This window comes from Neofelis nebulosa, chromosome X (assembly GCF_028018385.1).
Source record: "Neofelis nebulosa isolate mNeoNeb1 chromosome X, mNeoNeb1.pri, whole genome shotgun sequence".
NCBI classification, from domain to species: domain Eukaryota; kingdom Metazoa; phylum Chordata; class Mammalia; order Carnivora; family Felidae; genus Neofelis; species Neofelis nebulosa.
The window spans coordinates 62,101,964-62,117,851 of NC_080800.1; positions in this window are offsets into that span (position 1 = coordinate 62,101,964).

Genomic DNA, 15,888 nt, shown 5'->3' on the forward strand with positions numbered 1-15,888 from the left:
GTATTCCAGAGGAGGAAGAGAGAGGGAAAGGTGCTGAAGGTGTACTTGAAGAAATCATAGCTGAGAACTTCCCGGATCTGGGGAAGGAAAAAGGCATTGAAATCCGAGAGGCACAGAGAACTCCCTTCAGACGTAACTTGAATCGATCATCTGCACGACGTATCATAGTGAAGCTGGAAAAATACAAGGATAAAGAGAAAATTGTGAAAGCAGCTAGAGATAAACGTGCTCTAACATATAAAGGGAGACCTATAAGACTCGTGACCAATCTCTCTACTGAAACTTGGCAGGCCAGAAAGGAATGGCAGGAGATCTTCAATGTGAAGAATAGAAAAAAATATGCAGCCGAGAACCCTTTATACAGCAAGTCTGTCATTTACAATAGGAGAGATGAAGGTCTTCCCAAACAAACAAAAACTGAAGGAATTCATCACCACTAAACCAGCCCTACAAGAGATCCTAAGGGGAATCCTGTGAGACAAAGTACCAGAGACATCGCTACAAGCATGAAACCTACAGACATCACAGTGACTCTAAACTCATATCTTTCTATAATAACACTGAATGTAAATGGACTAAATGCCCCAACCAAAAGACATAGGGTATCAGAATGGATAAAAAAACAAGACCCATCTATTTGCTATCTACAAGAGACTCATTTGAGACCTGAGGACACCTTCAGATTGAGAGTGAGGGGATGGAGAACTATCATGCCACTGGAAGTCAAAAGAAAGCTGGAGTAGCCATACTTATATCAGACAAACTAGACTTTAAATTAAAGGCTGGAACAAGAGATGAAGAAGGGCATTATATAATAATTACAAGGTCTATCCCTCAGGAAGAGCTAACAATTATAACTGCCTATGCACCGAATACAGGAGCCCCCAAATATATAAAACAATTAATCACAAACATAAACAACCTTATTGATAAGAATGTGGTAATTTCAGGGGACTTTAACACTCCACTTACAGAAATGGATAGATCCTCTAGACACATGGTCAATAAAGAAACAATGGCCCTGAATGATACATTGGATCAGATGGACTTGACAGATCTATTTAGAACTCTGCATCCCAAAGCAACAGAATATACTTTCTTCTCGAGTGCACATGGAACATTCTCCAAGATAGATCTCATACTGGGTCACAAAACAACCCTTCATGAGTAAACAAGAAATGAAATCTTACCATGCATACTTTCAGACCACAATGCTATGAAGCTTGAAATCAACCACAGGAAAAAGTCTGGAAAACCTCCAAAAGCATGGAGGTTAAAGAACACCCTACTAAAGAACGAATGGGTCAACCAGGCAATTAGAGAAGAAATTAAAAAATATATGGAAACAAAGGAAAATGAAAAGACAACAATCCAAACGATTTGGGATGCAGCGAAGGCAGTCCTGAGAGGAAAATACATTGCAATCCAGGCCTATCTCAAGAAACAAGAAAAATCCCAAATACAAAATCTAACAGCACACCTAAAGGAAATAGAAGCAGAACAGCAAAGACAGCCTAAATCCAGCAGAAGAAGAGAAATAATAAAGATTAGAACAGAAATAAACAATATAGAATCTAAAAACAGTGTAGACCAGATCAACGAAACCAAGAGTTGGTTTTTTGAAAAAATAAACAAACTTGATAAACCTCTAGCCAGGCTTCTCAAAAAGAAAAGGGAGATGACCCAAATAGATAAAATCATGAATGAAAATGGCATTATTACAACCATCCCTCAGAAATACAAGCAATTATCAGGGAATACTATGAAAAATTATATGCCAACAACCTGGACAAACTGGAAGAAATGGACAAATTCCTAAACACCCACACGCTTCCAAAACTCTATCAGGAGGAAATAGAAAGCTTGAACAGGCCCATAACCAGCGAAGAAATTGAATCAGTCATCAAAAATCTCCCAAAAAATAAGAGTCCAGGACCAGATGGCTTCCCAGGGGAGTTCCACCAGACTTTAAAGCAGAGATAATACCTATCCTTCTCAAGCTATTCCAAGAAATAGAAAGGGAAGGAAAACTTCCAGACTCATTCTATGAAGCCAGCCTTCCTTTGATTCCTAAACCAGACAGAGACCCAGTAAAAAAAGAGAACTACAGGCCAATATCCCTGATGAATATGGATGCAAAAAATCTCAATAAGATACTAGCAAATCGAATTCAACAGCATATAAAAAGAGTTATTCACCATGATCAAGTGGGATTCATTCCTGGGATGCAGGGCTTGTTCAACATTCGCAAATCCATCAATGTGATACATCACATTAATAAAAGAAATGATAAGAACCATATGATCCTGTCAATCGATGCAGAAAAGGCCTTTGACAAAATTCAGCAACATTTCCTAATAAAAACTCTCGAGAAAGTCGGGATAGAAGAACATACTTAAAGATCATCAAAGCCATTTATGAAAAGCCCACAGCTAACATCATCCTCAATGGGGAAAAACTGAGAGCTTTTTCCCTGAGATCAGGAACACAACAGGGATGCCCACTCTCACCGCTGTTGTTTAACCTAGTGTTGGAACTCCTAGCATCAGCAATCAGACAACAAAAGGAAATCAAAGGCATCAAAATTGGTAAAGATGAAGTTAAGCTTTCACTTTTTGCAGATGACATGATATTATACATGGAAAATCTGATAGACTCCACCAAAAGTCTGCTAGAACTGATACATGAATTCAGCAATGTTGCAGGATACAAAATCGATGTACAGAAATCAGTTGCATTCTTATACACTAATAATGAAACAACAGAAAGACAAATGAAGTAACTGATCCCATTCACAATTGCACCAAGAAGCATAAAATACCTAGGAATAAATCTAACCAAAGATGTAAAAGATCCGTATGCTGAAAACTATACAAAGCTTATGAAGGAAATTGAAGAAGATATAAAGAAATGGAAAATATTCCGTGCTCATGGATTGGAAGAATAAATATTGTCAAAATGTCAATACTACCCAAAGCTATCTACACATTCAATGCAATCCCAATCAAAATTGCACCAGCATTCTTCTCGAAACTAGAACAAGCCATCCTAAAATTCATATGGAACCACAAAAGGCCCCGAATAGCCAAAGTAATTTTGAAGAAGACCAAAGCAGGAGGCATCACAATCCCAGACTTTAGCCTCTACTACAAAGCTGTCATCATCAAGACAGCATGGTATTGGCACAAAAACAGACACATAGACCAATGGAATAGAATAGAAACCCCAGAACTAGACCCACAAACATATGGCCAACTAATCTTTGACAAAGCAGGAAAGAATATCCAATGGAAGAAAAAGTCTCTTTAACCAATGGTGCTGGCAGAACTGGACAGCAACATGCAGAAGGTTGAAACTAGACCACTTTCTCACACCATTCACAAAAATGAACTCAAAATGGATAAAGGACCTGAATGTGAGACAGGAAACCATCAAAACACTAGAGGAGAAAGCAGGAAAAGACCTCTCTGACCTCAGCCGCAGCAATTTCTTACTTGACACATCCCCAAAGGAAGGGAATTAAAAGCAAAAATGAACTATTGGGACCTTATGAAGATAAAAAGTTTCTGCACAGCAAAGGAAACAACCAACAAAACTAAAAGGCAACCAACAGAATGGGAAAAGATATGTGCAAATGACATATCAGACAAAGGGCTAGTATCCAAAATCTATAAACAGCTCACCAAACTCCACACCCGAAAAACAAATAACCCAGTGAAGAAATGGGCAGAAAACATGAATAGACACTTCTCTAAAGAAGACATCCGGATGGACAACAGGCACATGAAAAGATGTTCAACGTTGTTCCTCATCAGGGAAATACAAATCAAAACCACACTCAGATATCACCTCCCACCAGTCAGAGTGGCCAAAATGAACAAATCAGGAGACTATAGATGCTGGAGAGGATGTGGAGAAACGGGAACCCTCTTGCACTGTTGGGGGGAATGAAAATTGGTGCAGCCGCTCTGGAAAACAGTGTGGAGGTTCCTCAGAAAATTAAAAATAGACCTACCCTATGACCCAGCAGTAGCACTGCTAGGAATTTGCCCAAGGGATACAGGAGTACTGATGCATAGGGGCACTTGTACCCCAATGTTTATAGCAGCACTCTCAACAATAGCCAAATTATGGAAAGAGCCTAAATGTCCATCAACTGATGAATGGATAAAAAAAATTGTGGTTTATATACACAATGGAGTACTACGTGGCAATGAGAAAGAATGAAATATGGCCCTTTTTAGCAACATGGATAGAACTGGAGAGCGTTATGCTAAGTGAAATAAGCCATACAGAAAAAGACAGATACCGTATGGTTTCACTCTTATGTGCATCCTGAGAGACTTAACAGAAACTTAATAGAAACCCATGGGGGAGGGGAAGGAAAAAAAAAGAGGTTAGAGTGGAAGAGAGCCAAAGCATAAGAGACTGTTAAAAACTGAGAACAAACTGAGGGTTGATGGGGGGTGGGAGGGAGGGGAGGGTAGGTGATGGGTATTGAAGAGGGCACCTTTTGGGATGAGCACTGGGTGTTGTATGGAAACCAATTTGACAATAAACTTCATATATTGAAAAAAAAGAAAAAATAAAAAGATAATAAGAGACTACTACAAACAACTTTACATACATAATCTTAATAACTAAAGAAAAATTGGATAAATTCATCAAAACCCACAAACTACAAGAACTGAATCAAGAGGAAACATATTACATGAATAGTCCTAAATTAGGACTAAAAGAAATTGAATTTATAATTTAAAAGCTTCACTCAAAGAAAAGCCTATATGGATTCATTGGAAAATTTTACCAAACATCCTTCCAAAGAAGAATTAACAGCAGTTTTACACAATCTTTTCCAGAAAACCTAAGATGAAGAAACACTTCCCAACTGATTCTGTGAGGTCAGCATTAAAACCAAAAACAATACAAAAAGTAAAAGAAAAAGGAAATTATAGAGCAATATCTTATGTGAATATAGATGCAAAATCCCTCTAAAAATATTAGCAAACCAAATCCAATAATGTATAAAAAGAATTATATACCGTGCCAATATGAGATTTATTCCAGGTATGTGAGGCTGTTCCAATATTTGAAAATCCATCAATGTAATGTACCATGTCAGCAAGTTAAAGATGAAAAGTCATATGATACTATGAATTGGTACAGAAAGAGTATTTGACAAAATCTAATACTACTTATGATTAAAAACTCTCAGCAAGTTAGGAATAGAGGGCAACTGCTTCAATCTGATAAATAACATCTTTAGAATCTACATCTAATGTCATACTTTATGGGGAAATACTCTGTTTTCCTGCTAAGGTCAGTAACCAGGCAAAGATGCCCATTTTCACCACTCTCATTTAAAATACTAATGGAAATTCTAGCCACTGCAATAAGTTAAGGAAAATAAATAAAATGTATGCAGATTGGAAAGGAAGAAATAAAACTGTATTTGCAGATGCCAGAATTATCTACACAGAAAATCCCAAGGAATCTACAAAAACTTTATAAAACTAAATGTGAGTTTAGCAACATTGTATTATACAAGATTAACACACAAAAATCAAACACATTTTTATATAGTATTAACAAACATGAAGAAACTGAAGTTGAAAATACAGTAACATTTATAATCATTACAAAGAAAATAACACAAAAAACCATAAAATACCTAGGAATAAATCTAACCAAAGAGGTGAAAAATCTATACGCTGAAAACGATAGAAAGCTTATGAAAGAAACTGAAGAAGACACAAAAAAAATGCAGAAAGATTCCATGCCCCTGGATAGGAAGAACAAATATTGTTAAAAGGTCAATAGTACCCAAAGCAACCTACATATTCAATGCAATGTCTATCAAAATAATACCAGCATTCTTCACAGAGCTAGAACAAATAATCCTAAAATTTGTATGGAACTAGAAAAGACCCCAAATAGCCAAAGCAATCTTGAAAAAGAAAACCAAAGCAGGAGGCATCACAATCCCAGCCTTCAAGCTATACTACAAAGCTGTAATCATCACGACAGTATGGTACTGCCACCAGAACAGACCCTCAGATCAATGGAACAGAATAGAGAACCCAGAAATGGACCCACAAACATATGGCCAACTAATCTTTGACAAAGCAGGAAAGAATAGCCAGTGGAATTAAGACAGTCTCTTCAGCAAGTGGTGCTGGGAAAACTGGACAGCGACATGCAGAAGAATGAACCTGGACCACCTTCTTACACCATACACAAAATAAACTCAAAATGGATGAAACACCTAAATGTAAGACAGGAAGCCATCAAAATCCTCGAGGAGAAAGCAGGCAAAAACCTCTTTGATCTTGGCCGCAGCAACTTCTTACTCAACACATCTCTGGAGGCAAGGGACACAAAAGCAAAAATGAACTATTGGTACCTCATCAAAATAAAAAGGAAACAATCAGCAAAACTAAAAGGCAACCGACATAATGGGAGAAGACATTTGCAAATGACATATCAGATAAAGGGTTAGTATCCAAAATCTAAAAATAAACTTACCAAGCTCAACACCCAAAAAACAAATACTCCACTGAAGAAATGGGTAAAGACATGAATAGACGCTTCTCTAAAGAAAACATCCAGATGACTGACACATGAAAAAATGCTCAACATCACTGATCTTTAGGGAAATACAAAGCAAAACCACTATGAGATACCACCTCACACCTGTCAGAGTGACTAAAATTAACAACTCAGGCAACAACAGATGTTGGTGAGGATGTGGAGAAAGGGAACCCTTTTACACTGCTGGTGGGAATGCAAACTGGTGCAGTTACTCTGGAGAACAGTCAGGAAGTTCCTCAGGAAACTACAAATAGAACTACCCTATGACCCAGCAATTGCATCCTAGGTATTTGTCCAAGGGATATAGGTATGCTGTTTCGAAGGGACACATGAACCCCAATGTTTATAGCAGCACTATCAACAATAGCCAAAGTATGGAAAGAGCCCAAATGTCCATCTATGGATGAGTGGATAAAGAAGATGTAGTATATATATACAATGGAGTATTACTCGGCAGTCAAAAAGAATGAAATCTTGCCATTTGCAAGTATGTGGATGGAACTGGAGGGTATTATGCTAAGTGAAATTAGTCAGTCAGAGAAAGACAGAAATCATGTGACTTCACTCATATGATGACTTTATGAGACAAAAGAGATGAACATAAGGGAAGGGAAACAAAAATAATATAAAAACAGGGAGGGGGACAAAACATAAGAGACTCATAAATATGGAGAACAAACTGAGGGTTACTGGAGGGGTTGTGGGAGGGGGGATGGGCTAAATGGGTAAGGGGCACTAAGGAATCTACTCCTGAAACCATTGTGGAACTCTATGCTAACTAATTTGGATGTAAATTTTAAAAAGTGAAAAATAAAATAAAATAAAATGAAATAGTTATACACTTTTAAAACATGTACTAGATCTGTATGCTAAAAATGTCAAAGTGCTGGTGAAAGAAATCAAGGGAGATCTAAATAAGTGGAAAGACATGCTGTGTTCATGGACTAGAAGACTCAACATTGTAAAGATGTCTATTTTCCCCTAACTCATACAGTTTTAACTCAATTCCTATCAAAATCTTAACAAGGTTTTTTTTTATAAATATGGACAAGATTATTCTAAAAGTTATATGGAAAGATAAAGGAATTAGAATAACTGAAACAATTTTTAACAAGAATAAATGAGAAGAATCACTCCATCTGACTTCAAGACTTATTATATAGCTATAGTAATCAAGACGGTGATATTGGTAGAGAGATAGATATATAGAACAATGGAACAGAATAGAGACCCTTGACATAGTCTCATACAAGTATGATTGACTTTTTTTACAATGGTACAAAAATAATTTAAGGGAGAAATTATAATCTCTTTAACAAACAATGCTGGAGAAATTGGATATTCATAAGGAAAAAGGAAAAAAAACTCAAAATGTATCATAGATTTAAATGTAAAATGTAAAACTGTAACACTTAAAAGAAAGCAGGAGAAAATCTTCAGGACTAGTGGTTTTTTAGACATGACACCAAAAGCACCATCTATAGGGGGGAAGAATCAATCAATAAATTAGATGTCATTAAACTAAAAAAATTGCTCTGCAAAAGACTCTGTTAATAGGATGAAGTGAGAAGGTATACACTGGAAGAAAATATTTACAAACCATATACACAACAAAGGACTGGTATCCAGAATGTATAAATTAAACTCAATGGGAAAAAAACCCAAACAATCCAATTGGAAAACAGGCAAAATATATGAAGAGACATTTCACCAAAAAGGATATATGTATGGAAAATAATCACATGAAAAGATGTTCAACATTACTTGCACTGGGGAAATGCAAACTAAGATCATGATGAGATGACATTATATATTTACCATAACAGCTAAAATAATAAATGGTGACAATGCCAAAAGCTGGAAGGATGTGGAGAAAATAAATCTCTCATATGGGAATATAAAATGCTACAGCCCTCTAGAGAATAAATTGGCAGTTTCTTTAAAAGCTAATCATACATTTTTACCATGAGATCCAACAATTACACTCTTGGATATTTATCCCTGAAAAATGAAAATTTATGTCTACACAAAATCTCTACACAGTTGTTCACAGCATATTTGTAATAGTCCAAATCTGAAAGCAAACAACATATCCTACAATAGATTAGTGGTCAAACTGTGGTACATCCATACAATGAAATACTACTCAGCAATAAAAAGGAACAAACTACTGATACATGTGACAACCTAGATGGATCTCAATGGGATTATGCTGAATGACAAAAAGCCAATTTTAAAAGGTCACATACTATGTGATTCTATTTCTGTAACATTCTCCGAATGACTAAATTATAGAGATGAAAAAGATTGACTGCCAGGGATTAGAGATGGTGGGGGCAGGGGAAAGTAGGTGTGAGTGTGAGTGTAAACTGGTAGCATTAGGGAGATCTTTGAGTTGATGGAATAGTTCTATATCTTGATAGTTGTGGTGGCTATATTAATCTATATATGATAAAAGGACATAGAACTACACATGTGCATTGTACCAATATAAATTTCTTGGTTTTGATATTGTACTATATTACTTAAGATGTAGTCAATGGGGGAAAATGAGTGAAGGGCATACAGTACCTCTAATTTCCTGTGGATTTATAATTATTTCAAAATAAAAAGTTAGAAATTGAATTAGCTGGGAAAAATTACCCAAATTCCCTGTTTTACAAATAAGGAAACTGAGATGCCAAAAGGGCAGGTAACTCGCCCAATATTTCACAACTGTCAGTGCAGCACCGACACTTTGCAACTTTTATTACTTTCCTGAAACCTAACCTCTCAAAACTAATTAATTTTCACCAGTGTACTTTCCAGCATCAACTTGTCCATACTTCCATCATATTTTCTTATACCAAATTTCTTCTAGTTCTTCTTGCTGGTCAGATTTCCCTTAGAAGTCTTCCTGCATACTGGCATTTCCCCTCTAGAAGGCTTAGACTTTTTTTTTTTTTTTTGACAGCCATACACTTAAATATACATTGCTAAGGTAGATTTTCTAATCTTCACTCTAACTCTTTACACTAATCCTTAGGATCTGGCTCAATAATGTTCAAGATTTCTTAGAAGCTTCTTGCCTGCTTCATGATCTTTTTAGTTGAGAAATGGCTCACTCATTAGCTGGACCTAGCAGTTCAAGTCCAGTGCCAATCACTACATGGTTCCACCTACTGAAATAGGAGAAGGATATTCCACAAGTCTAAAGTACCTGTAAAATATTCAGGTTGAGATGCCCAGCAAACAACTGGAGGAAAAAAAAGTATCTAAAGTTCCAAGGAGAGGTCAGGCCTAGAGATACAGATTTATGAATTGTTGGGGTATGGATAATAGACCATGAGAAAATTTTATTCTGTAACAGGAAGATAATTCTTACATAAAGGAGCAATACCATGGGGGTGGATAAAATCAAAAAGTGTTAATTAACTAGAGAAGAATGAAGGGTCCAGTAGTGCTTTTTTCTCTGAGCAATTATCTCAGGTGGTTGAAGCCTTGAACTGTTCTGAGCATATTGAGGAAAGTATCAGGGCTTTGTGCGATGGATGGGGTAATGTAAGGAGAGATTTCCTCTGGATGAATTGTCTCAGTGGTTTTTTTGCAGGCTGTTCATTCCTTTTAGAAGAACAAAGGAAAATCTCAGTTCAACTCAGACCTGGGGATGCTGATTACAAACAGAAGACTGCTGGATATAGTGTATAAAATGTTGGTAAGGGGTATCTGAAGCCTGCTGTTCCTAGTGAAGAGGACCCCAAATTGTAAGAGAAAGGGAAATAGGAAAAATTCTAGGTAAGATTCTGGGAGTCACTGCTTTCTGACAAAAGCTTTCCCTGGTCTAAGATCCACACTTTCCACATTTCTTTCTTTTCCTTATCAATATTTTCCAACTCTATCAAAGATATATTTTTTTTAGCATCACTCCGCATGTGTGGAATCTTTGTTGAACCACATGCAAGTTTTAAAAGAACCACTGTAAGATGCTTCTTTTTGGCATTTATCCTATTTAACAGATTTGTGTGTGTGTTTAGCTTTTTTTTTTTTTGCACCTGGCATATCTAATTATTTGCCTATCTAGCTACAGTTGTTGTAGCCTCTAAACAGTTGGCTATATGCTGAGCAAAAAGAAAAAAAAATAAGGTTGTCATAGCAACAAATCTTCAGCTACTGATTTGTTGTTTCACAGGCAATTAAGTATAATCCTAGTTTACCTGGTAAAGCAGGAACCTGTTACATGGTTGTTTTTTTTTTTTTAACTGTCTCAATGGACAGGTCCCAACTTATTCTCCAACAACTGTGTCTGTCATCCTGCCTATCTCCTTCACACACATCTACTAGGCTTCCTTGGGCATCCACAGAATATTGTTCAGATGCATTCGTATTTATTGAAGCTTGTTTCCCAGACTACATGTTCAGTGTCCTTTAAATGTCTCAAAATCAGATGTGCAGATTTCACAGCCATTAGAGGTTGGTTCAGCCACCTTTCCCACATTGGGCAATACTGCTTTCCTATTTTACTAATATCTTAATAGACTATCTCTCCCATGAAAGTGCTAGGGAATTTACCTATGTGGTCTCTACTCTTCCCAACAAAGTAGCCATCATTATTCCTGCTTTGCAAGAAGGAAAACTACGACTCAGAGAAGTGTCATTTAAAACTACACAGCTTGTCAGAGGCATTATGAATCTGAGTCTGATTGGCTCTTAAACCTATATTCTTCTCACTGCATTTTTAGGTCTCTAAACAACTTCTCCAATGGGCCATTTGCTCAATAGAATAATTGTCGCTCATTATTGTTAGGGTTATATTGCCTCTCCAGGTGAATATTGGATCTCCAGGTGAATAGATTCTTCTGAAGGAAGAAAGATGGAAGTTTCGGGGAGGGGGAAGCCAACTGTCTTACACAGGAATAGCATCTGTATCAGATATGCTATTTGCAGAGCTCTTTGTCATAATAACTTAGTAATATAGTAACTTAGTTTCCACACCCACTGAACTAGGGCCTCTTCCCAAAATTTGTTGCTTAGCCTGAGAGATCTCTGCAAATGAGTCAGGCTCCAGGTGCACTCACCTGAAGCCCTAGAAATCCCAGGGCTGGGGATCCAGAGGGAATGTGGTTATGAAATCACCACCAGACCCATCCCAACAGTTAGTGGTGGCATGGCAGAGAGATGAGGTTAAGACTGCAACATGAACCTACCTACTAGACTAAGGAAGCAATATATGCCACCATGATAAGCAGAAAAGGAGCCAACATGCACGTCGCTGTCCTGATTCTTATCCTGTACCTGGAACTGCCTTTCCTTTGGCCCTTTGCTCTTATACCTGAAACCCAGAAGATGAACTTCCTAGGAACTTCAACACCAAGGTTAGGACCCCTACTCCATGGTTAGGTTAGGGCCCCATACCCCCTAAATAACTGGAAGTATTCAATCTGGAGTTTCCATTTTTTCATCTACCAATTCTCTCCCAGGCTGGTTTAAATATAGACCTGCTTAGATGCAGGCAACTGAACTGGGTGACTGTCAATCATAAAATGATAGGACATATTAGCTAATCCACAAATGTATGTGGAATTTGCTAGATTCGTCTGAGTTTGTTGAATTTAGTCTACCCATCAGTAAAATCACTGACAAGAACTCACCTAGAGGCATCCAATGAAAAGGATTTTAGTAATCACCTCTTTAAAAAAATTAAAAACAGCTGTCCCTTTGGTTCATTATATGGGCAACCCTGCCCCCTACAGGTATTAGCAAAGAAAAACAGAGCAATGCTGGCCCAATTATCAGTGAGAAGTTAGTTCCATTGTATTTGTTGCACTGGGTCCCTGTTATCTGAGGATTTCTCAGTGATGACAGAAAAGTCATTCAAATTGGATTAGAGTGTAAAATACATAAAGAGCCACCTTGCTGTTTCTATGAATCTCACAAACCAAGTTTCTTAGGAAACCTACAAAAGAAGTCAAAAGCTTAGAGCACTGCAGAGCCATCTTCACTGGGTTCTGTGGATCCAGCTTCCCTGCACTTCCACTTGTAGAAAGAAAGGGACAGGGAAGCAAGAGCCTCCTGCGATGTTATGGAATATGCAGCAGCTCTAGAGTCAGATCTGTTTTGTAGCTCTGATTCTGCCACTTTAAGTTCGAACATTTCACTTCCATGATTAAGTCTCCAACAGCTTCTCATCTCAGAATAAAATCCTAGGTATGGGGCCCTAACCTAACCTAACCTATAATGATCTGAGCTCATTTCCTGGGGCTGGAAAGTTCTGCTTCCCTATTCATTCAGGTCTCAGCTTGTGTCACCTCCTCAGAAAGGTCTACTAATCACGCTATTTCATCTCAGTCACAATCACATCAGATCATTTTATTTTCTCTACAGCATTTAAGCACAGTTTTAATTTGTATTTACAAAGGTATTATCTGCCTCTCCCTCCTAGAATGTAAGCTCCATGAACACAAGGACCTTTGTCTTATTCACCACAGTATCCCCTAAACCTGGAAAGGTGTTTGAGATGTAAATTCCAAAAAAAAAAAATTATTTTTGGATGATTATACTAGTATGGGTCCCAGAAGATGTCACTTATACTCTGATTCTATTTCAGTTACAAAGTGAAAATATCCAATTTCCTACCAGCTGTTATGAATATCAAACAAGAGGACAAATGTGAAAAGGTCTAGCCTGGTAGCTGATAAACAGGTACAACACATCTATTGATCTGTTCACAAATCCATAATCATCTCTCCACATCCTCTTCCTTTTCAGGGCCATGCTGGCAATACACGTTAACCTTTCAGTAGAATTAACATGTATACACAGTGCTGGTGATTGAAGGGTGGATGCTGTAAGTCACAATATGCTTTCTAGTGGGTCCCACAGTACCTCTTCAGAACAGTTATGTGTAGATATTTGTCATCCACCAAATTGTCAGTCTGTGTCTCCCTCTCTCTCTCTCTGCCCCTCCCTCACTCATGCTGTCTCTCTCAAAAATAAACATTAAAAAAGTTTTTTTTAAAAAGTAACACGGAAAGGGCCCAGTCAGTGCCCATGTTTGTACAAGTGCTGTTAGATAAGTTCTATACTAAAGTGAAGCTTGGAATGTATTTTTACTTATCAGATTAGGCTGAATGATTTTCCTGCTTAAAAATGTAGATGCTACTTGTCCCCCAAATGTGGAGAAAAGGGATTAACTCAGATGCTGGAGAAGATAGCATTATCAGGGGAGTTTCCTTCTCACTAAAGCAATAGGGAAGAATTTGGGCTTAGTTGCTGAGTTGGTCTCCTTCTTAGGAATAATCCTGTATCTTTGTGCTAACAGAACTCCAGACACTGTTCCATTCTTTTCCTTATCCAGGAAAGTGCAGGGCAAAGACAAAACAGGACTCTTCCTGAATTTTCACCTTTAATCTAGAGGAGCTACACCCAAAATATTGAAAAAATCCCGGTGATGTGTTTCTGTGGCCTCTTCCAAACAAGCAGTCAGATTCACACGCTGGAGATAGGTTTGAGTCACAAATGATAGAAACCTATATCCATCCTCTACTACTAAATAGATTTTCAGATTCTTCAATAAAAAGGCCACAGAAAATGTTCTTATATTCACACAGAAAATACAAGTAAAGCCAACCTGGATGAATCAGCTTTTCCCCAAACCTTAATTCCAAAGGCTCTTTTTTTCATAGGAGTTAATATTTCACTCTGTGTTGCCGAACAAAACAAACTTTCAGTAATGGCACCAGAAAGATTTAGCGTTAGGAAATACTTGCTTTTACCTGGGCTGAAGTCTGATTTGGTAGTCTAAATTCTCAGGTCAGCTTTCCCCCTTACACTCAATAATTTAAACATAATATGTCACTTACTACCTAACCACAAAGTAGAAACATAAATCCAGATTAGCCATTTCTAACAAATGCCAAGAATATTCAAATGCAGTGATTTCAGATGACAGGGCAACTGCTTGGAAATTATTTGTATTATTTTAACAAAACTGAACTAAGGGAATCCACAAAAAGCTTTGGGTGCTTATTCCTGCAATAAATAAATGTGACAACCAGTATTTGTTTGCTTCATAATGCTGAAGTGGTGATGGGCTTCCCTAATTTTTAATCATTGGGCCCTCAACCAGCTAAGGTCTTTTGCTAATTCTTAATGGTTAGATTTCAAGCTTTGGTAGGGAGCATTTTAACCTCAAAAGGGGAGAATGATGGTAGTTTTGTAAGCTTGGATAGATGCTCTTAAGCTACAACTTTGACACACAAAAAAATCATGCCCATTTAGTTTTAGGGTGGTGTAGGGGAGCACGTAAGATGTGTGTATCTACAGGTGAACTTTTAAAACTCATCTCCAGTTGCATCCTACCTACTTTAACCACTCTCATATTCTAGAACTGCACTGTCCAATATGGAAACTGCTAGCCACTTGTTGCTATGGAGCATTTAGAAATGTGCTTTATTCAAATGAGACATACTGCAAGTATAAGATACCAGATTTTGAAGACTCAATTTGAAAAAAATTAAATATTATTTTTTATATTATTTCAACATGTTAAAATATTTTGACCTTATTGGGTTAAATAAAATTATTAATTTAACCTATATCTTTTTACCTTTTGTGCTGTAGCTGCTAGAAAACTTAAAATTATATCACTTGTGCTATACTCCTACTGAACAGTGCTATTCTGGAACATTTGGTGCAGACAGGGGACCAAGTGTGTATTTATTTTAAAAGTAGGTATAAAGGGAGCACCTGGGTGGCTTAGTTGGTTAAGCGCCTGACTTCAGCTCAGGTCATGATCTCAGAGTCCATGAGTTTGAGCCCTGCGGTCGGGCTCTGTGCTGACAGCTCAGAGCCTGGAGTCTGCTTTGGATTCTGTGTCTCCCTCTACCTCTCCCCGACTTGTTCTCTCTCAAAAATAAAAACATTTTAGGGGCGCCTGGGTGGCTCAGTCGGTTAAGCGTCCGACTTCAGCTCAGGTCACGATCTCGCGGTCCGTGAGTTCGAGCCCCGCATCGGGCTCTGGGCTGGTGGCTCAGAGCCTGGAGCCTGCTTCCGATTCTGTGTCTCCCTCTCTCTCTGCCCCTCCCCCGTTCATGCTCTGTCTCTCTCTGTCTCAAAAATAAATAAAACGTTAAAAAAAATTAAAAAAAAATAAATAAAAACATTTTAAAAAGTAGATGTATCAGTCACCAACACTGTCTGCTAATAAGCTCAACAGTATTTCAGAGGCTTTAGGTCCCAATCTTGCCAAAACCAAGAAATCTCAGACCAGCACAATGCTTAGAACGTAGTGGGAGCACAGTACACATTATCTATTAGCAG